The sequence below is a fragment of the Schistocerca americana genome, chromosome 1, assembly GCF_021461395.2.
Source record: "Schistocerca americana isolate TAMUIC-IGC-003095 chromosome 1, iqSchAmer2.1, whole genome shotgun sequence".
NCBI lineage: Eukaryota > Metazoa > Arthropoda > Insecta > Orthoptera > Acrididae > Schistocerca > Schistocerca americana.
This window is the reverse complement of record NC_060119.1, coordinates 435,306,198-435,327,820: the sequence shown is the minus strand read 5'-3', so window position 1 is coordinate 435,327,820 and position 21,623 is coordinate 435,306,198. Positions and strand designations below refer to the sequence as shown.

General features: G+C 45.0%; 1 protein-coding gene across 1 annotated transcript in view; it reads right to left on the bottom strand.

Moving 5' to 3' along the window:
* LOC124623368 (carboxylesterase 4A-like) overlaps positions 1-19,964 on the bottom strand; it is a 363,176-nt gene extending 343,212 nt beyond the window's left edge. Inside the window, exon 1 of the mRNA XM_047149031.1 lies at positions 19,907-19,964. The gene's annotated coding sequence lies outside the window, so the exon portion shown is untranslated. The remainder of the gene's footprint in view (positions 1-19,906) is intronic.
* Positions 19,965-21,623: the final 1,659 nt, after the last annotated feature.

The following is a 21,623-nucleotide window of genomic DNA, read 5'->3' as shown; positions in this document are numbered from 1 at the left end:
GTGCGTGTTGTCCTTAGCGTACGTTAGTTTAAGTCAGATTAGCCACGTGGTCTAAGGCGCCTTGCCACGGTTCACGTGGCTTCCTCCTCGGCCATGGGTGTGCGTGTTGTCCTTAGCGTACGTTAGTTTAAGTCAGATTAGCCACGTGGTCTAGGGCGCCTTGCCACGGTTCACGTGGCTTCCTCCTAGGCCATGGGTGTGCGTGTTGTCCTTAGCGTACGTTAGTTTAAGTCAGATTAGCCACGTGGTCTGAGGCGCCTTGCCACGGTTCACGTGGCTTCCTCCTCGGCCATGGGTGTGCGTGTTGTCCTTAGCGTACGTTAGTTTAAGTCAGATTACCCACGTGGTCTGAGGCGCCTTGCCACGGTTCACGTGGCTTCCTCCTCGGCCATGGGTGTGCGTGTTGTCCTTAGCGTACGTTAGTTTAAGTCAGATTAGCCACGTGGTCTAAGGCGCCTTGCCACGGTTCACGTGGCTTCCTCCTCGGCCATGGGTGTGCGTGTTGTCCTTAGCGTACGTTAGTTTAAGTCAGATTAGCCACGTGGTCTAAGGCGCCTTGCCACGGTTCACGTGGCTTCCTCCTCGGCCATGGGTGTGCGTGTTGTCCTTAGCGTACGTTAGTTTAAGTCAGATTAGCCACGTGGTCTGAGGCGCCTTGCCACGGTTCACGTGGCTTCCTCCTCGGCCATGGGTGTGCATGTTGTCCTTAGCGTACGTTAGTTTAAGTCAGATTAGCCACGTGGTCTGAGGCGCCTTGCCACGGTTCACGTGGCTTCCTCCTCGGCCATGGGTGTGCGTGTTGTCCTTAGCGTACGTTAGTTTAAGTCAGATTAGCCACGTGGTCTGAGGCGCCTTGCCACGGTTCACGTGGCTTCCTCCTCGGCCATGGGTGTGCGTGTTGTCCTTAGCGTACGTTAGTTTAAGTCAGATTAGCCACGTGGTCTAAGGCGCCTTGCCACGGTTCACGTGGCTTCCTCCTCGGCCATGGGTGTGCGTGTTGTCCTTAGCGTACGTTAGTTTAAGTCAGATTAGCCACGTGGTCTAAGGCGCCTTGCCACGGTTCACGTGGCTTCCTCCTCGGCCATGGGTGTGCGTGTTGTCCTTAGCGTACGTTAGTTTAAGTCAGATTAAGTAGTGTATAAGCCTAGGGTCCAGGGTCCGATGACCTCAGCAGCTTGGTACCATAGGAACTTCCCACAAATTTCCAAATTGTAGCACCACATTTCAAAAGCTGCTATTCTCTTCTTGTATACTATTCATCGGCCATTGTTTCACTTTCATACATAGCTACATTCCATAGGAATACTTTCAGAAAAGACTTCCTGACACTTAAATCTATACTCGATCGTAACAAATTTCTCTTCTTCAGAAACGCTTTCCTTGCCATCGCCAGTCTACATGTTATGTCCTCTGTACTTCGAACATCATCAGTTATTTTGATGCCCAATTAGCAAAACTCATCTACTACTTTAATTATCTTATTTCCTAGTCTAATTCACTCAACATCACCTGATTTAATTCTACCACGTCCCATTACCCTCGTTAAACGCTTTCTCTAAGTCTACAAATACTATAAATGTAGGTCTGTCTTCCCTTAATTTCACTTCTAAGGTACGTCGTAGGGTCAGTATTGTTTCGTGTGTTCCTACATTTCTACGGAATCCAAACTCATCCTCCCCGAGGTCGGCTTCTATCAGTTTTTCTATTCGTCTGCATAGAGTTCGTGCTAATATTTTGCAACCGTGACTTATTAAACTGATAATTTGGTAATTCTCAAATGGTTCAAATGGCTCTGAGCACTGTGGGACTTAACATCTGAGGTCATCAGTCCCCTAGAACTTAGAACTACTTAAACCTAACTAACCTAAGGACATCACACACATCCATGCCCGAGGCAGGATTCGATCCTGCGACCGTAGCGGTCACGCGGTCCCAGACTGTGGCGCCTAGAACCGCTCGGCCACACCGGCAGGCGGTAATTCTCATACTTGTCAGCAAATGCTTTCTTTGGAATTGGAATTATTATATTCTCATTGAAGTCTGAGGGTATTTTGCCTGTCTCATACACCTTGCTCACCAGATGAAAGGTTTTTTTCATGGCTGATTTTCCCAAGGCTACCAGCAGTTATGACGGGATGTTGTCTATTCCCGCGGCCATGTTTCGACAGTGTTTCAGTGCTCTGTCAAATTCTCCACGTAGTATGATATCTCCTATCTCACATTCACTTACGTCCCGTTCCATTCCAATAATGTTGCCCTCAAGTACATCGCGTTTGTATAGATACATCGCACTTGTATAGGCCCTCTATATAATCCTTCGACCTTCCTGGTTTCCCTTCTTTGTTTAGGATTGGTTTTCCCTCTTAGCTCTTGACATTCATACAGGTTGTTCTCTTTACTCCAAATGTTTTTTTTAATTTTCCTGTAGGTGGCATCTATCTTACCCCTAGTGACAGATAGTTTGTCAGTAATTTGACATTAGTGCTTCTCCATGTTCAGAAAGAACTTCGGTGTTTTATGAAGACCGTTTAAACGAATTAATCCGCAATGGTCCGCGTCAGTATACTCAAGAACTGGCAAATGCGGTGGACTGTAATTATTCCACCATAGTGCGATATTTGTATGCAATGGTGAATGCCAAAAAATTTGGTGTATGGTTACCGGTAGCTCCAACTCGAAACCACAAAAGTCAGCAAATGACCATAAGTGCATCTCTGCTTGTTCCTCATCAATTGACTCGTGAACAGCACCGACCATTCCTACCCTGTACCCTTACTGATGACGAGAAATGGTGTTTTTACGCTAATATATGGAAAAGAAGGGAATGGTTGAGCCCAAACAAAGCAGCAACTCCTCGTACGAAGACCTGAGCGTATTCACAGAAGATAATGTTATTCATCGGGGGGAACAGCGACGGTGTGGTATACTACGAATTGCTTCCCCGAGGTGTGACCATCACTACCGACATTTACTGTCAACAACTGAAACTTCTTGGAGGCACAGTCCGAGAACAACGACCACCAGGACTGCGTGAAATGACGCTACTCCACGATAGCGTAGGCTGGCATTCTGCTAAACTGGCAAAAAAACAGTATACAGGGGATGGTTGGGAAGTCATTCTTCACCCACCTTATTCACCAGAACTTACACCCACAGATTTTCACATTTTCCGCTCTCTTTCGAGCAACTTGTAAAGAATTTCCAGCTGGCCGCTGGGACCGAGAGGTTATAGGCGCTTCACTATTGAACCGCGCTGCTGCTACGGTCGCAGTTTCGAATCCTGTCTCGGGCATGGACGTGTGTGATGTCCTTAGGTTAGTTAGGTTTAAGTAGTTCTAAGTCTAGGGGACTGTGACCTCAGATGTTAACTCCCATGGTGCTTAGAGCCATTTGAACCATTTGAAAGAATTTCCTTTCCGAATGAAGATGTGCTTCGAGCATGGCTCGCTGAGTTCTTCGCCTCAAAACCGTTTGATTTCTACAGTCGTGGAATCGAAAAGTTACCCCGACGTTGGCAGACTTGTACATAGTGAAGAAGAATATATTATTGATAATTAAGTCTGTGTCATGTGTATCTGTTGTGTTTGTTAAAGTTATGAGAAACGTTACGAACTTACGCAGTAACCTACATATTCGTATAGTGTGATAAACTGGCAGTCCCCCAAGAGGAATGTTTAGCCGCCTATTCGCAAGTTCTTTCAATTGGACGCCATTTTGGTGACAGTCTGTGCTATGTGTATCTGTTGTGTTTATTAAAGTTATGAGAAACATTACGAAGTTACGCAGTAGCCTACATATTCGTATAGTGTGATAAACTAGCAGTCCCCCAAGAGGAATGTTTAGCCGCCTATTCACAAGTTCTTTCAATTGGACACGGTTTCGGTGACCTGCGCACCCTTAGCCTCCCTCAGTAATCCTTTCAGGGAAAGGGGACATACAGTTTAACGTGGAATCGAACAAGGTGTCGTTCTTCACATCACTGAGAGGTGAATGTTACTGTAAACGCAGACTGAAGAATCCCAGTGTCTGACCAGGATTCGATCCCGCGATCTTGCGGTTTGCAGTCAAGTACTTCACCACTAGACCGCTAACAAGGAAACCGCACAGCAGTCGGATTTTTGTAAACTGTTAGATTTATGCTATGTGAACTTCAGAATTCCGTTCTTACTCTCCCAAAGCAACTCGATGTAGCTCTCAAAGTTTCTGCAGAAAATCGGCTTTGAAATTTTACGAGCGTCTTGAATCAATAATTCATAGCCATACTTATCGACAGGCCAGTCACTTCTGTGGTAGAATGATCACCAGCAGCGTTGTAAATCTGGTTTCGGTCCTCAGTCGATACGAATTTTTAAACAATGGTGCATGCTCTATGAGCTTTTTTGTGACATGTAAAATACATAAAGATGAAAAAATTAACTTTTTTATCTAATCAACCTATGTGAAAAATCTTTTATAAAACGTAAGTAATTAAGTAATTCTACTATGTGTGCAATATTTAATCTTTATACATAAAAGGAAATGTCCTGATTGACTGACTCATCATCCACCAACCCAGATCGCTAAAGTAAGAAACTTGAAGCTTGGAGAGAGGGTTGATCTTATACTGTAGGCATCGTTTAACAAGGGACTTTTCGAAACTCCGTCCGTAAGGGGGCCAAATAGATAATCACCAGGACAAATCAGCTTTGCCAGAGTTGTGTCGTAAAAGAAACGGATTTTTAATATATTAATTTTTCAGTGGGCCTAATATATATTTATAAAGTTATTTTGTTGTAACACTACGCAAACTAATCATTACTGATGACAAGATAGATACCATGTTTAAATGCGATCATGTTCAGGAATATCCGTTTGAGATGAGAAAGTCCGGTACCTGGCGCCAATAACTGCAGAACCACTTATCCGATTTGTCTGTTCCTTTTTTTAACTCACTGTATGAAATTAAATTAAATGCTTTGGAACACTTCCACAGCAACGATAAACTCCTTTGCTTTAATGATGCCCACCCCAAATCCTGTATCATTTCTGTGACACTCTCTCCTAAATTCTAAAAGAGGACAGACAAGCGTAATGTAGGCAGTCTCCTTAGTAGATCTGCTACGTTTTCTAAGTGTCATGCCAATAAAACGCAGTCTTTGATTAGCCTTCCCCACAACATTTTCTATGTGTTCCTTCCAATTTAAGTTGTTCGTAATTGTAATACCTAGGTATTTAGTTGAATTTAAAGCTTTTAGATTAGACTGATTTATCGTGTAACCGAAGTATGAGTTCCTTTTAGCACTCATGTGTTTCACAGGAACGATGTTTTCTAAACCCATGTTGACTGTGTGTCAATAGACCGTTTTCTTCGAGGTAGTTCATAATGTTCTGACACAATGTATGTTCTAAGGCGCTGCAATCACGGACTGTGCGTCTGGTCCCGGCGGAGGTTCGAGTCCTCCCTCGGGCATGGGTGTGTGTGTGTTTGTTCTTAGGATAATTTAGGTTAAGTAATGTGTAAGTTTAGGGACTGATGACCTTAGCAGTTAAGTCCCATAAGATTTCCCATACATTTTTGAAAAATATATGTTCCAAAATCCTGCTGCATATCGACGTTAACGATATTGGCCCGTAATTTAGTGTATTACTTCTACTACCTTTCTTGAATATTAGCGTGACCTGTGCAACTTTCTAGTCTTTGGGTACGGATCTTTCGTCGAGCGAACGGTTGTATATGATTGTTAAGTATGGAGCTAATGCATCAGCATACTCCGAAAGGAACCTAATTGGTATACGGTCTGAACCAGAAGACTTGCTTTTATTAAGTGATTTAAGTTGATTCGCTACTCCGAGGATATTTACTTCTACGTTACTCATGTTGGCAGCTGTGCTCGATTCTAATTCTGGAATATTTATTTCGTCTTCTTTTGTGAAGGCATTTGGGAAGGCTGTGTTTAGTAACTCTGCTTTGGCAGCACTGTCTTCGATAGTATCTCCATTGCTATCGCGCAGAGACGGCATTGATTGTTTCTTGCCACTAACATACATAAATGGCATAGGCATTACATCTGAACGGAAAACACGAAAAAAATGATCGAAGTAAGTCTAGAGCTAGCGATTGCCACGAGCACCACCGGTTTTTTGTTTCATCTTTACATACTTTGCGCTTCACGAAACGCGCACAGAACATGCACCATTGTTATAAAATTTGCATCGGATGGGAATGGAAGCCAAATTATCGACGCTGCTGTCAAACATCTTGCCACGGAACCGTGCAGTCCATCGTCGACGTCGGCCGTGAAGTACTACCGCAAAATTTCAAAGTCAATTTTCTCGAGAATTTTTGATAGTTGCATTGATCTACTTTGGCTTGTAGGTGTTTAAGTTCTGAACTTTACGTAGCATAAACACAAAAAATTATAAAAACCCTTTTTCCATGCGGCCCCTTTGTAATTCAGTCGTCGACACTGATGAAAGGACAGAGACATTAGCGGCTTCAGAGACAACGTCTTTCGAACGAGTCCGCGCGAGGTGCTCTAGGAGAGCCCATTGGTCACGCTCTTTGACAAACACCTGAAAAACGCTTGTGCACGGCTCACCGGCACTTCCTGTAGTGCGTCTGATAGAGCCCTCTGCAACGCGACGGCCGAGTACCCGGCCTTCTCCTCCTTTTTGCCTTCAAAGATTTTGGCTCACAATGACTTTGGCTTCTTATTGGCTTGTGACTTGGGTTTCGATTACATCGTGAATCCCTACTCCAGCTAAACTAGAACTCTTTTCCGTCGGATGTTCTACCGTAGCTCTGTTACAGAAAACAGTGAATTTCGCCAGTCGCAAAGTAGGTTCGCTGCTCCACTCAGTGACATTATCGTGCATAAAAGTAAGCCATGCTACTTTCTATATTAATTAATTGTGTGTTATCACGTTATTCTTTCCCTCCCTCGTTCACCTCTTCCTCACATACCCATTGCTGCTAGCACTCATAATTAAAAACCTACACTGTTTCCGAAAATTAAAGCAACAAACGGAAATTTTGCAAGGTTGCGTTTATTTTGCCAAAGAATAGTATAAACAGGTGATAGTAAAGTAAAAACAATGTGAAGACTACAGAACGTAATCAGCTGGAACGTACACAACGGTAGACAAAAATGTTCTTCGTTTTTTTCCCAACTTCACGGATTTACACACACCTTCTAACAACGGATTAGTGTGCTCAGTATGGGGTGTGATCACTCTGGCACCAATACTGACCTGACAACAACGGCACGTGCTGTGAAGATGTCATCAATCTCATGTGGGGGCAATAACGCACATTCTTCCTGCAGAGCACCTCACAAGTCTTGGAGAGTGGTTGGTGGATGCTGACGTGACGCAACCAGTCTGCCTAGTATATCCCAGACATGCTCTATGGGATTCAAATCGGGAGAGCGACCAGGCCACGCAATGCGTGCAATATCTTCCGTTTTTTAAAAAAAAGTCCCACTCGTGCATTACGATGTCGAGAATTATTGCATTATTGCTCATCAGTCGAAGTCTGAGCCCACACTACCTCACGACAACCACTCATGAGATCCCAAGATCCCCTCGCGGTACCTGACAGCAGTTAATTTTTGCTGATTCACCCATACAATTTCATGAAGACGTGTTGGAGAGGTTAAAATAATCCCAGCACACACCATTAGGGATACTCCTAGATGTTAGTCTCTTTCCACAGTGTGTGGGTCCCGAAGCCGCGTTCCTCGTGCCTTCCAAATGCGAATCCGTCGAGAATCACTCTGCAGACCAAACAGGCGCTCGTCTGTGAAAAGAACATTGGCCCACCGATCGACAGTCCAGGTGGCATGTTGATGGCTCCATTCTAGATTTTCGCTTCTGTGAAGACACGCCAGAGCTAAACGGCCAGAAGGTCTCCAACTATGAAGGCCACTTTGCTGAAGCCTTCTGTATACCATTTGCCTCGATACAATACGTCCAGGGGATGATGTGAGGTAAGATGTCAGTTGCAGTGCAGTTCCCTAAGGCGGTACCGTCGTGTTCTTAATCCAAATAACGGTCCACTCTTTCGGATGATAGACGTGGTCGGTCCTGTCCTGGTCTCCGGAATACAGTTTCGGTCTCTATAAACTGTCACCTCGTACGAGAAACAACAGAACGATTCACACTAAACCGCAGGGTCACATCAGTTTGCGACTCTCCTGCTTCCATTCTTCCTACGGCCCTCCACAGCACAGAGTCCGTAGGCTTCTTTTCTGTGCCATACTTCACTGTCAGTGACTGTGTATACATCGATTGTGTTGTGGGACTACCCTGCAAACACTACCCCGCTTGATAGGTGCCCTGACGTCATTGCTGGCGTGGTGGTCCGTTGATCGGAATACCGTCTTCCGTGCAGAACACGATCGTAACGACATCTGTTGACAGTTTATATAATTACATCGTGATTTAGACCTAGGACGTTGAAATAGCAGTTTGTTCCTTTACTTTTGGACATCGGTGTACTTTAGCGTAATTTCTTATTATTATTATTGTATTTATCACATACGAATATAACGTGTGTGTGTTTTTTTCATTTGTACTACCATAATTTTGAATTTCAATATGTAGTATAACATGCGTATCGTAATATACAGAGTGTTTCCGTAAGAACGTGCAAAAATTTAACAGGACATAGAGGATGCTCACTGAGCAATTTGAGGCAGGGAACCTGGGGTCGAAGAAGCCAACTTAAGGAGATAAAAGGAATAAATATCTGAATAGAATGAAATCACATTACTGTGTACTTTTTTATTTACATTACTTACAGATAATCGCAAATACCAACATTGACACAAAAAGACGTACACTACGTGATCGAAAGTATCCGGACACCCCCAAAAACATACGTTTTTCATATTATGTGCATTGTGCTGACACCTATTGCCAGGTACTCCATACACGCGACCTCAGTAGCCATTATTCATCGTGAGAGAGTAGAATGGGGCGCTCTGCGGAACTCACGGACTTCGAACGTGGTCAGGTAATTGGGTGTCACTTGTGTCATCCGTCTGTACGCGAGATTTTCACACTGCTAAACATCCCTAGGTCCACTGTTATCGATGTGATAGTGAAGTGGAAACGTGGAGGGACACGTACAGCGCAAAAGCGTACAGGCCGACCTCGACTCTTAACTGACAGAGACCGCCGACATTTGAAGAGGGTTATACTGTGTAATAGGCAGACATCTACCCAGACCATCACAACAGAATTCCAAACTGCATCAGGATCCACTGCAAGTACTATGACAGTAAGGCAGGAGGTGAGAAAACTTGGACTTCATGGTCGAGCGGCTGCTCATAAGCCGCACACATCACGTCGGTAGATGCCAAATGGCGCCTCGCTTGGTGTAAGGAGTGTAAACACTAGATTATTGAACAGTGGAAAAACGTTATGTAGAGTGACGAATCACGGTACACAATGTGGCGATCCGATTGCAGGGTGTGGGTATGGCGAATGCCCGATGAACGTCATCTGCCAGTGAGTGTAGTGCCAATAGTAAAATTCGGAGGCGTTGATGTTATGGTGTGGTCGTATTTTTCATGGAGGGGACTTGCACTCCTTGTTGTTTTGTGTGGCACTATCACAGTACGCCTACACTGATGTTTTAAGCACCTTCTTGTTTGCCACTGTTGACGAGCAATTCGGGTATGGCTATTGCATCTTTCAACACGATCGAGCACCTGTTCATAAGGCACGGCCTGTGGTAGAGTGGTTACACAACAATGACATCTCTGTAATGGACTGGCCTGCGCAGAATCCTGACCTGAATCCTATAGAACACCTTTGGGACGTTTTGGAACGACTACTTCGTACCAGGTCTCACCGACCGACATAGACACCTCTCCTCAGTGCAGCACTCCGTGAAGAATGGGCTGCCATTCCCCAAGAAACCTGACTGAACGTATGTCTGTGAGAGTGGAAGATTCCATCAAGGCTAAGGGTGGGCCGACACCATATTGAATTCCAGCATTACCGATGGAGAGCGCCACGGACTTGTAAGTCATTTTCAGCCAGATGTCCGGATACATTTGATCACATAGTGTATATTTGTATCGTACCTTACAAAATGTTCTGAAACTGACAGGCGTCAACCTCAATGCAAGCCTGACATCGCACTCTGACAAACATCGCTGGTGTGCTTCGAATCACCCCACAGGTCGCTACACTTCTGGTAACTACTTCCATTTACGTGTCCACTGGAATTTCATACACATGTGACTTTAGATATTCCCGTAGGAAATAATCAAGGGAATTCAGGTCAGGTGACCTCGCAGGCCACGGAATAGGATCTCCACTTCCAATCCAGAGACCAGGAAACACAGCATTGAGATGGCTGCGGACATCCGCATGATCCTCAAGTACAGGTGGCTATTCCGACGGCCTGGTAGAAGATATAGCCCAATGACAGTGTCGTCAACAATGCTGGCCCAGATATTCACAGCAAAACGTATTTGATGATGTGACTGAATTACATCCCATAAATGGCTGTTCTTGCTGTTCGATGCACCATCACAATCAAATGAGGTCTCGCTTTCTCGGCGTATTACAGTGATGAATTCTTTTCGGGTTATCAGCCGAGTGGTGGCATCGTCTTGTCGCAACGTTTCGATGAGTTTCGTACCCATCATCTTCAGGCGATGATGGGTACGAAACTCATTGAAACGTTGCGATAAGACGACGCCACCACTCGGCTGATAACCCGAGAAGAAATCATCAAATGAGGCCTCGTCAATAAACAGCATGATTTGGAGGAAATCTGGTTGATCAACCCATTGTTGGAGCAACCACTAACACAATCTGACACTTGATGCAAAGTCAATCACAAGCATTGCATAGACTTATTATGGGTGAAATGGGTGTAATTGTTGTTCGTGGAGCACTCGTACATGTAAATAAACAGCACAGTATGTGTAAACTTGTACGCATGTTAGTTGTAAATAAGCTGGAAAACAGTAATGCTAGACAAAGCGGTAGACAAATTTAGTTCCGTATCTCCTTAGGCTGACTTCTCCGATCCCACGTTCCCAGACTAAAATTTTTCAGTGGAGCATTCTCGATGTCCTGTTACATTCTTGCACGCCCTTACGGCAACACCCTGTATGTAACGCAAAATATGTAGAATGCGTGGCTAGATTTAAGAGTGGGCCTGGTGGTCCTAATCCGCTACGATAAATAAATAAATAAATGATATATTGCATACGAGTAAAGGTCCTGCTTTCGCACCATGGACCCATTGTTTTTACGTTCGTAGAAAGAAGAGTGTGATCAGCAACAGGAGCAGTTCCACTAATAACTGACGTGAAGAACCAGCAGCAGCAGCAAACATAACAACAGGAGGAATGTACACTGAGATGCAAAAGTTATGAAATAGCGATGCGCACATATACAGAGAGCGGTAGTATAGCGTGAGCGAGGTTAAAAGGGCGGTGCATTGGTGGAACTGTCATTCGTACTCCGGTGATGCTTGTGAAAAGGTTTCCAACGTATTTACGACTCCACGACGGGAATTAACAGACATGGGACATTGCACCCCTTCTAACAGCCGTGTACCGCAAGTCTCTAGAGCAAAGGAAGGTTCCAAATGATTGGAAAAGAGCACAGGTAGTCCCAGTCTTCAAGAAGGGTCGTCGAGCAGATGCGCAAAACTATAGACCTATATCTCTGACGTCGATCTGTTGTAGAATTTTAGAACATGTTTTTTGCTCGAGTATCATGTCGTTTTTGGAAACCCAGAATCTACTACGTAGGAATCAACATGGATTCCGGAAACAGCGATCGTGTGAGACCCAACTCGCTTTATTTGTTCATGAGACCCAGAAAATATTAGATACAGGCTCCCAGGTAGATGCTATTTTTCTTGACTTCCGGAAGGCGTTCGATACAGTTCCGCACTGTCGCCTGATAAACAAAGTAAGAGCCTACGGAATATCAGACCAGCTGTGTGGCTGGATTGAAGAGTTTTTAGCAAACAGAACACAGCATGTTGTTATCAATGGAGAGATGTCTACAGACGTTAAAGTAACCTCTGGCGTCCCACAGGGGAGTGTTATGGGACCATTGCTTTTCACAATACATATAAATGACCTAGTAGATAGTGTCGGAAGTTCCATGTGGCTTTTCGCGGATGATGCTGCAGTATACAGAGAAGTTGCAGCATTAGAAAATTGCAGCGAAATGCAGGAAGATCTGCAGCGGATAGGCACTTGGTGCAGGGAGTGGCAACTGACCCTTAACATAAACAAATGTAATGTATTGCGAATACATAGAAAGAAGGATCCTTTATTGTATGATTATATGATAGCGGAACAAACACTGGTAGCAGTTACTTCTGTAAAATATCTGGGAGTATGCGTGCGGAATGATTTGAAGTGGAATGATCATATAAAATTAATTGTTGGTAAGGCGGGTACCAGGTTGAGATTCATTGGGAGAGTGCTTAGAAAATGTAGTCCATCAACAAAGGAGGTGGCTTACAAAACACTCGTTCGACCTATACTTGAGTATTGCTCATCAGTGTGGGATCCGTACCAGATCGGGTTGACGGAGGAGATAGAGAAGATCCAAAGAAGAGCGGCGCGTTTCGTCACACGGTTATTTGGTAACCGTGATAGCGTTACGGAGATGTTTAACAAACTCAAGTGGCAGACACTGCAACAGAGGCGCTCTGCATCGCGGTGTAGCTTGCTCGCCAGGTTTCGAGAGGGTGCGTTTCTGGATGAGGTATCGAATATATTGCTTCCCCCTAGTTATACCTCCCGAGGAGATTACGAATGTAAAATTAGAGATATTAGAGCGCGCACGGAGGCTTTCAGACAGTCGTTCTTCCCGCGAACCATACGCGACTGGAACAAGAAAGGGAGGTAATGACAGTGGCACGTAAAGTACTCTCCGCCACACACCGTTGGGTGGCTTGCGGAGTATAAATGTAAATGTAAATGTAAATGTAAATGTAAACTTAGAACGCAGAGTGATGGTTGGAGTAAGACGCATGGGATATTGCGCTACGGATATCATTAGGAAATTGAATATTCCGAGATCAATAATGTCATGAGTGTACCGAGAATACCAAATTGCAGGCATTACCTCTCAACACGGCCTTTATTTAACGACCGAGAGCAGCGGCTTTCGCGTCGAGTTGCCAGTGATTACAGACAAGCAACACTGTCGAAATAACCACAGAAATTATTGTGGCATATACGACGAACGTATTCGTTAGGGCAGTGCAGTGAAATATGGAGTTAATGGGCTATGGCAGCAAATGACCGATGCGGTGCCTTTGCTGACAGCACGACATCGCCTATCCTGGGCTCGTGACCATATCGCTTGTACCCTAGACGACTGTGAAACCGTGGCCGGCCAGGTAAATCCAGATTTCAGTTGGTAAGAGCGGATGGTGTGTGTGGTGCACATCCCAAGAAGCCATGGACTCAGGTTGTCAACAGGGCATTGTGCAAGCTGGTGGTGTTTCCGTAATGTTGCGGACCGTGTTTGCATGGAATAGACTGAGTCCTCTGGTCCAGATGAACCGGCCACTGATCATTTACAGCCATTCATGGACTTCACGTTCCCAAACAATGAAGGAAATTTTATGGATGACAGTGCACCATGTTACCAAAAATCAAATGGCTCCGAGCACTATGGGACTTAACTTCTAAGGTCATCAGTCCCCTACAACTTAGAACTACTTAAACCTAACTAACCTAAGGACATCACACACATCCATGCCCGAGGCAGGATTCGAACCTGCGACCGTAGCGGCCGCGCGGTTCCAGACTGTAGCGCCTTTAACCGCTTGGCCACCACGGCCGGCATGTTACCAGGTCACAGCTGTTCACGATTGGTTTGAAGAACATTCTGAACAGTTCGAGCGAATGATTTGGCCACCCAGATCGCTTGACATGAATCCCATAGAACATTTATGGGACATAATCGAAAGGTCAGTTCGAGCAGAAAATCCTCAACACTTTCGCAGTTATGGATGGCTGTAGAGGTAGCATGGGTCAATATTTCTGCAGGTGACTCCCAACGATTTGTTGAGTTCATACGACGTCAAGATGCTGCACTACGCCGGGCAAAAGATGGTCAGATACGACGTTAGGAGCTATACCGTGACTTTTTTAACCTCAGTATAATTTGCTGTTGCTGAATCAGCGTATACAACAACAACAAACACAAGAACCAGTGGAAAGAGAAACATCAAAATAAATTGTTGTTTAAGCACACCACGTGGTAAACTCAACGTTGTGGCCTCAGGGCTTAAGTTTAATCTGTGCACAAAAATTTTGCGGTTTACGAAGACAACGTTGATATTTATAAACTCTAGTAGTCGACGTTGTACTACTTCGGCAACATGTCATAAAACTGTGAGTGAGTTAACTAGCACGGTGCTCATCACAACGTTGGTAGACGGTCGCAAGCATGACCGTGAAGTAAAAACCTTTGCTCCGCGAACACGTTAGGATAGTTCAGTTGGTAGATTGTCACCCGTAAAGGGCAGGTGATTGATATCCAATATTTGTCTCAAAAACAGCTTTTATTGTCAGGGAGATTTAGGTAAGAACCTATCAGATGCTGGGAATGAGAGGACGCGGACGTCACTGTATATGTTATTGACGGGCCTTCAACGACACAAGACAGGAGCGCTGTTATTCTCAATATATTATTCAGATAATGAGCCGGAGAGCGTGGCCAATACACTCGGATGCTCTGTTGATGAAGCAGCTGTCTACAGAAAAGTTTCATATTTGGGTGACTACCTACAGAGGAACAGAGATTCGCTTAGAACACAAACGAGATGTAATGAATGCAATCGTACCTTCAGCACGAAAAATTGCAGATAATGTACGTAAGCTGGAACTTCTGAGTTCGTCATGTCGCTATTTCCAAATAATCTATGTTTACTGGCTGAATTGTGATCGATGGTACGGGATACTGAACTGGACGTATTAGCGGAGGAAATCGAATGAATCCAGAGGGGGATGGGGAGTTTTTGGATGCTTAGGAAAATTGATTCGAAAACGTTATGCGAGGAACGATGTCGTTATAGTGTTCGGGAATTTTTAGATAGTTGAGATGAGAGGGATTAGGTCGCGTGCTGAGGTTTTCAGGCAGCAGTTCCTTCCCTCGCGATACAATCACGATTAGAACAGAAAATGAAAGAATTGATAATAGCGGGACGAACTCTCTGACAAGTAGGACACTAAGGCTTGACAATTACGCTTGTATCTAGAAGATGTGTTAAATTAGATGTCTAATTTAAGAGATCTTACAGATCTAAAAATTATCCTGGCAACATTATGATACCTTGCATAGTGATATAAAATGTGCAGTAAGCAGGACATGGGGCGTCGGTACATTACCGTGTGTGGTGTCCGTCTCACTCCAGTGCCTGGATACAATATGGCACTGATTCTCTCGCTTTCGCTGGTACAAATCATTTTTGGAAGGCCGAGAACACGCTGAAGATGGACTTCACTTAGGGAGATCTTCAACTTCAAAAACCGATGAAAATGTTGAACGTGTGCATGCTGTTGTGAGATTAGACGGTTGCTTAACGATAAGGATTATCGGTGACCTGTTTCACTGACATTTTGCTCATGCGAAGCGATTGTGCCAAAATGGTGCCGAAAATCCTTACAGCTGAGCAGAAGGACAATCGGAGAAACGTGTGTTTGATCTTCTTGAGAGGACTTCCAATGACCACAAATGGTTCAGTCGTATGACCACAGGTGATCAGTCGTGGATTTTTGAGTACGATCCTGAGACAAAGCGAAAAGTGAGGAGTGACGCAATGAGACGTCTCCTCAATCGAATCGAAGAAAGCTCGAATGAGCGAACCAAAGATCAAAATAATGCTGTTTTTTGACACCAGGAGTACCGTGCAGAAAGAACTTGTTCCTCCAGAACAAACTGTCAAACAAGTATTTTACAAAGTTGCCATTGAAGGGTTCAGGGAAAGGGTGAATCGAGTGAGACTGGACATTGCAGACAAGAGGGTGCTGCATCATGACAATGCACAATGTCACACGGCCACCTCCATCACGGAATTTTTGACCACAAAAGTCATCTGATCTGAGTCCTTTCGACATTTTTTTCCCGAAATTGAGAATTATGTTAAAAGGAAGTCATTTTGGGACTCTGGAGAACATTCAAAAGAACGTGGTTGTCATGCCAAAGGCCCTACCACCTGAAACCTTTCAGAGCTGCTACCAGGACGGTGGTTAGCTACCTAAGGGAGCCGCTTTGAAGGGAACAATATTATTAAAACTTCCTGGCAGGTAAAAACGGTGTGCCGGACCGAGACTCAAACTCGGGACCTTTGCCTTTCGCGGACAAGTGCTCTACTCACTTAAAAAAAAAAAAAATCAATTTGTTCATTATAGTTCGCTGCATTTTTTCGTTACGGACGTCCCATGACACCCGTCCAAGTTCGTCTTTGATTCAGTCACTGAGTGTTTTTATTACAGAGGGCAGTTAACCCTCTCACCGAACACTGAGCTACCGCGCCGAGTACCCACTGCTCTACCCAAGCACGACTCACGCCCCGTCCTCACAGCTTTACTTCCGCCAGTACCTCGTCTCCTACCTTCCAAACTTCACAGAAGCTCTCCTGCGTAGCTTGTAGAACTAGCACTCCTGGAAAAAGGATATCACAGAGACATGGCATTGCCACAGCCTGGGGGATGTTTCCAGAATGAGATTTTCACTCTGCAGCGGAGTGTGTGCTGATATGGAACATACTGGCAGTCCCGATTTCGAATATCGGTCCGGCACACAATTTTAATCTGTCAGGAAGTGTCATATCACCGCACAATCCGCTGCAGAGTGAAAATCTCATCCTTCAACTATATTGTTGTTTGAAAACGTAAAAATTTTGGTAGATAAAACTCTCTTTCTTATCTCACGCACTTCGCTTAATATAGATCAGGTGAGCTCCATTACTGGATGAGGATCTTCCTTATGTCACCACAAGCTGGAGTAGCTGGTGGTGGTGATGTTAGGGTTACAGTCCTTCGGTGAAGGGTTTCCCATGCAATTTCAATCGGATTCAAGTTTCGTTTGGGGGGCCTGTCATTTTAAGTGGATGCTGTCTTCATAGTGCAGGTAGTCGTCCACCAGACCGGCCAAATGTGGTGAACAACACAATTCAGCATATGAAGAGAGTTGCAGCACTTAAAATATTGATTCAGTTTTGCAACATGAGTTTTTCCTTCAACCTTGGACATGATAGTATCGCAAGGAAAGACATGAAAGGATATACATAGTTGTAATAAGACGGAGCCTCAGATCGTAACACTGGCGCTGTTATATTGGTACGTTACCTCAATACAATCGCAAAAGCGTACCACATGGACAGACGTCGAGGCTGCTGCGTTATGCCTTTTTTGTATGAGATGAATGAGCGTAGCAGGCACTCGACAATACCGCAACCTATGGCGGCTGATGAGATAGATTGAAGGGCCAAATCTTTGTCACCACTGGTCACCTCGATACTGAATCCCGCTTGATAGCATTACGGGCACGTAACGTTGTAATGAAAGTGAATAAGCGGGGTAGGGCCGCAAATGGGACTATCCAGTAACATAAACGACTGTCACAAAGGGCCGATTGTTACAGCCCGGCGCTGGGAACACGCATCTCGGAGACGGCGACGTTGTTCTACTGTATGCGTGCGACGGAAGTGATTTAGAGACGGCTAAACCACGAGCAGTAGACAAGGTGTCGGACTTTCAAGTCTCATCACAGAACGCGGAAGTGGGAACTTGACCGGTCTGTAACGCACGAAAGCTGGCAGGGTACAGTGCTGGTGCGGGCAAAAGTGTTTGGGAACAAACCGTTCGGCACACGTTGTTGAAGAAGGCTCTCCGCAGCAGACTGCTCGAAAGAAGCACAGCGCCACGCACTCTAACTGATGGGGGCAAAATTATGCAGTGGGAACATTCACCATGGTACACGTAAAAATATGCACGTAAAATCCGGTGTGAGGCGAAAACGTAGTTTATAAAGTGAAGTATCACGGAGAAATATTCTGTGTAGTGTCTCCGTTATCATTAGAAGAGTTCTGGGGACCCCATGCTGAAGTAGTGAAGCACATGCAAAATGTTTGTGCACGTAGAAGCAGTGTGATGTGTAAAATTAGTTTTGAGTTATTTCAATTTTACGTAAATAAACTATTAAAATTTTACTGAGTCGTAAACTTCTTTTCATATAAGCGCCGAGGCAGGGAAGGAAAGGGACAGGCGGAGAAAATGCTCCTATCAGAGTACAAAAAATGTGAATATGCTCCTGTTTAAAAGACTGACTGAAGGTGGGGGTACTAGCTACATCATTGTACCTTTATTAGCAACTTTAAAACTTTTCCCAAACATTTTGGAATGCGAACGTATTCACCCATTTTTATGCTGAGAGAGAAGGAGTCATTGAAGCGAGAAAGAGACGGGAAAGTAACGAAACTGGAAGATAGTAGGCACTGGTTGTGGTATAGAAAGAGTGAAAGGGGTAAAGGGAACATGAGAGAAAAAGAGGGACACAGAGGCAATGGAACATAGTTGACATGGCACAACAGTGCGAGACTGAAGGAGGCAGTAAAAGTGGGAGAGGAATGAACAGAAAAAGAAACCGGAAGAGGTTGAGGGCCAGTGATAATGACAACGAGGAAGAGAGAGATACTGAGAGTGAGAAGAGACAAAACTAGTGGGAAGGTATGAATGAGACAGTAGCAGTAAGAGAGAGCAAGAGGGGGGCAGTGACGGTGAGAGGAGCCTGTAATAATAGGACAGAACGATGGAGACTGCGGCTGTCAGGGAGGGGACAGTGACAATTGGAGGTAGATGTGAGTGAACTCACTTTGATGTCTTGGATGTAAAATTCGCCTGTTCTCTATCCAATGGAACACATTAGTGACACTTGAGAGCCCGATCTCCACATCCACAAACCACCAACTCGCAACTTACGGGAAATGCGTGACCTGTGCGTAGATCTCTGGTGCCACATGCCTCCGGAAACCGACGAACGACTTGTCGAATCCATATCAGGCAGTCCCAAAGGTGGTCCATCACTTTATTAAGCAGGTGGCCATAATATTGTGGTCTGGCAATGAGTGTATGACGTTGAGGCCGGCACCACATCTCGGGACAGGAAAGCTCTTGCACTAGTTACAGTTCTCCGAACGTTTAGAGCAAATTAATCTCTTTGTCACTGGTTGTTAGCATATTGTCTACGTTGATCGTACTGCCGTTTAATGTTTCCCCTTACTGGAATCCCCTCTAGAGCCCTGAGATGACACTAAGGACTAAAAACAATTCCTATCCCACTTTACACTAGTGCCTAGAACTGACAGTGGCCTGACCACGCCAGATGTCCAAACCTGTTCGCTGTGCAACGTTGCTTTCCTGCAGCTGGAATGGGAAGTCAAACGTATAAGAAGAGGCAGCCAGAACTACTACTCCTAAACGCCCTGTCCATGTAGACGTTACTACACGGTCTCTCATGTTGAAGTGACATGGCATGTCGCGTGTTTCCGTGTTGTCACGCAACAGTGCCGTCATGACGTAATGCTTTTCGTTGAGTCCAATTTGTGGAGATGAGTGTTTCTGCGTACATGGCTCACAAGGACCCTCACATAACAGTGTGGAAGCGGGGTGGGGGATAGACCTCGGAGTATGGAGCATTGTTAATATTTTGGAAGACGTTTGCATGAAGCCATAAAAGTGCTCTAAAGAATGGCACCTGACTACGATATACTTTTTCCTTTTCCTGAGAGACACGGGTGAGCCAGCGGTCGCTTGCCCTCCCCAAGGGTAAGGGTGCCCTCGATGTCTTACTTCCCGTAATGTCAGTGGCTACACAGCTGAACAGGTGACAAGGCTGGCTGCACGCCTCGCATACTCACGTCGTCGGCACCGCGCTGCTCTGACCGTGTTGCGCCGCAGCTGTTGCCACTCTCGCTGTCGCGTCGCGACTGAACGCCTGCTGCCCCCGCAGTGGCCACTGTGCGTGTCGCCCCCAGCACCCGCCCCCACATCCGCCCGCAGCCCGCGCCGCCGGCCACCAGCCAGCCGGAGAGGCCACCCGCCACAGCTGCTCCGCTCCGCGCTGCGCCTCCATCCCATCTCAGGTCACTGGGTCACTAGTCGCATCTACAGGCCAGCTGAGAGCTGTATCTCTCTATCACGTCTTCGTTATCTCTTTGCTACCGTACCATCAACGCAGGGAGGACAAAATAATGAGAACAATCACTTGTGAAACGGTTCAGGCAAAGTCGTTACATAAGGACCATAAACCAGTGGAAAAATGCACCTATCGAAGCATAAAAAAGGTGAATACACTCTTGCTTAAATGACTGGCTGAGAAGTGGGGGGTACCAGCTGCCTCATTCTACCTTCCCCAGCACCTTAATTACCGAAAATTTTGACAAGCGAACATATTTACTCTCTTCCTAATATGCAGCTCACCTCTCACTCCCAGAAGCTCCCGTAACTGCAACTTGCTCACAGCCACTTGTCCACTGCCGTAAGTGGCTCATACACACCCACTCCCACTGGCCCATTCTCACTCACTCAGATCAGCCCTACTCATTATCTCTTTGTGTCCCCTGTCCTCTGTCTCATAGTCACAGTTCTCCCTCTTGCTCTCTTAGTGCTGCTATCTCATTCATTCTTCCCCATTTTTGCTGTCTCTTCCCACTGTCACTTTGTCTCCCTTCTTCGTTGCCAATGTCGTAGACTCTCTCTCTCATTACCCACTTCCACTTTCCCCTGCTCTATATTCCTGTCTCACTGGCAATGTTTCCTTCATTCTTTTCCTAACACTGTTCTGTCCCTGTGGACAATGTTCCACTGTCACTGTGTCCCTCTTTTTCTCTCACAGTGCCTTTAGTCTTTCTACACCACAACCGTAGTTTACTATCCTTCAGTATTTATTACTTTTCCGTCTCTGTCAACTACTACTGTTTCCTTGTCCTCAGCATGAAAAAAGGTTAAATATATTTGCATGCCAAAGTTTTTGGGGAAATTTTTAAAAGTGTTGAGGAACGGAGAATGAGGCAGCTGGTACCCGTACTTCTGAGTCAGAGTGTTTTAAACAGGACCATATTCGCCTTTCTTGTGGTCCGATAGGAGCATTTTCCGATGGTTCCGTTCTTTTCCCTGGCACAGCAGGACATGTCAGTCATATGAAAAGAACTTTATGGGGCGGTAAAATTTTGATTGTTTACTTATGTCAAATTGAAATAACTCAAAACTAATTTTACATCTCAGACCGGATTTTATGTGCGCAAAAATTTTATAGTGCTTCAGTACTACAACATGGGGTTTCCAGAATCCTTCTGGTGATGACCGTGACACTATACAACATATTTCTCCGTGATAAATCACTTAATAAACTAGATTTTTAGCCTTCAACTGGTTTTACATGTAGAAACAGGGTAATTTGAACCTCTATATCTCGTAAACTGATAAAAACAACATGAAAATTTTCAAGGTTGTTCGGGAGGGGAATCTTAGGAATATATCGTAAAAGTGACACCCATTTGCTGTGAATAGCCATCTTGGAATCCGCCGCTCGGTTTTAGTACAAAAAAGTGGCAAAGTACCCTTTTTTGTTGTTTT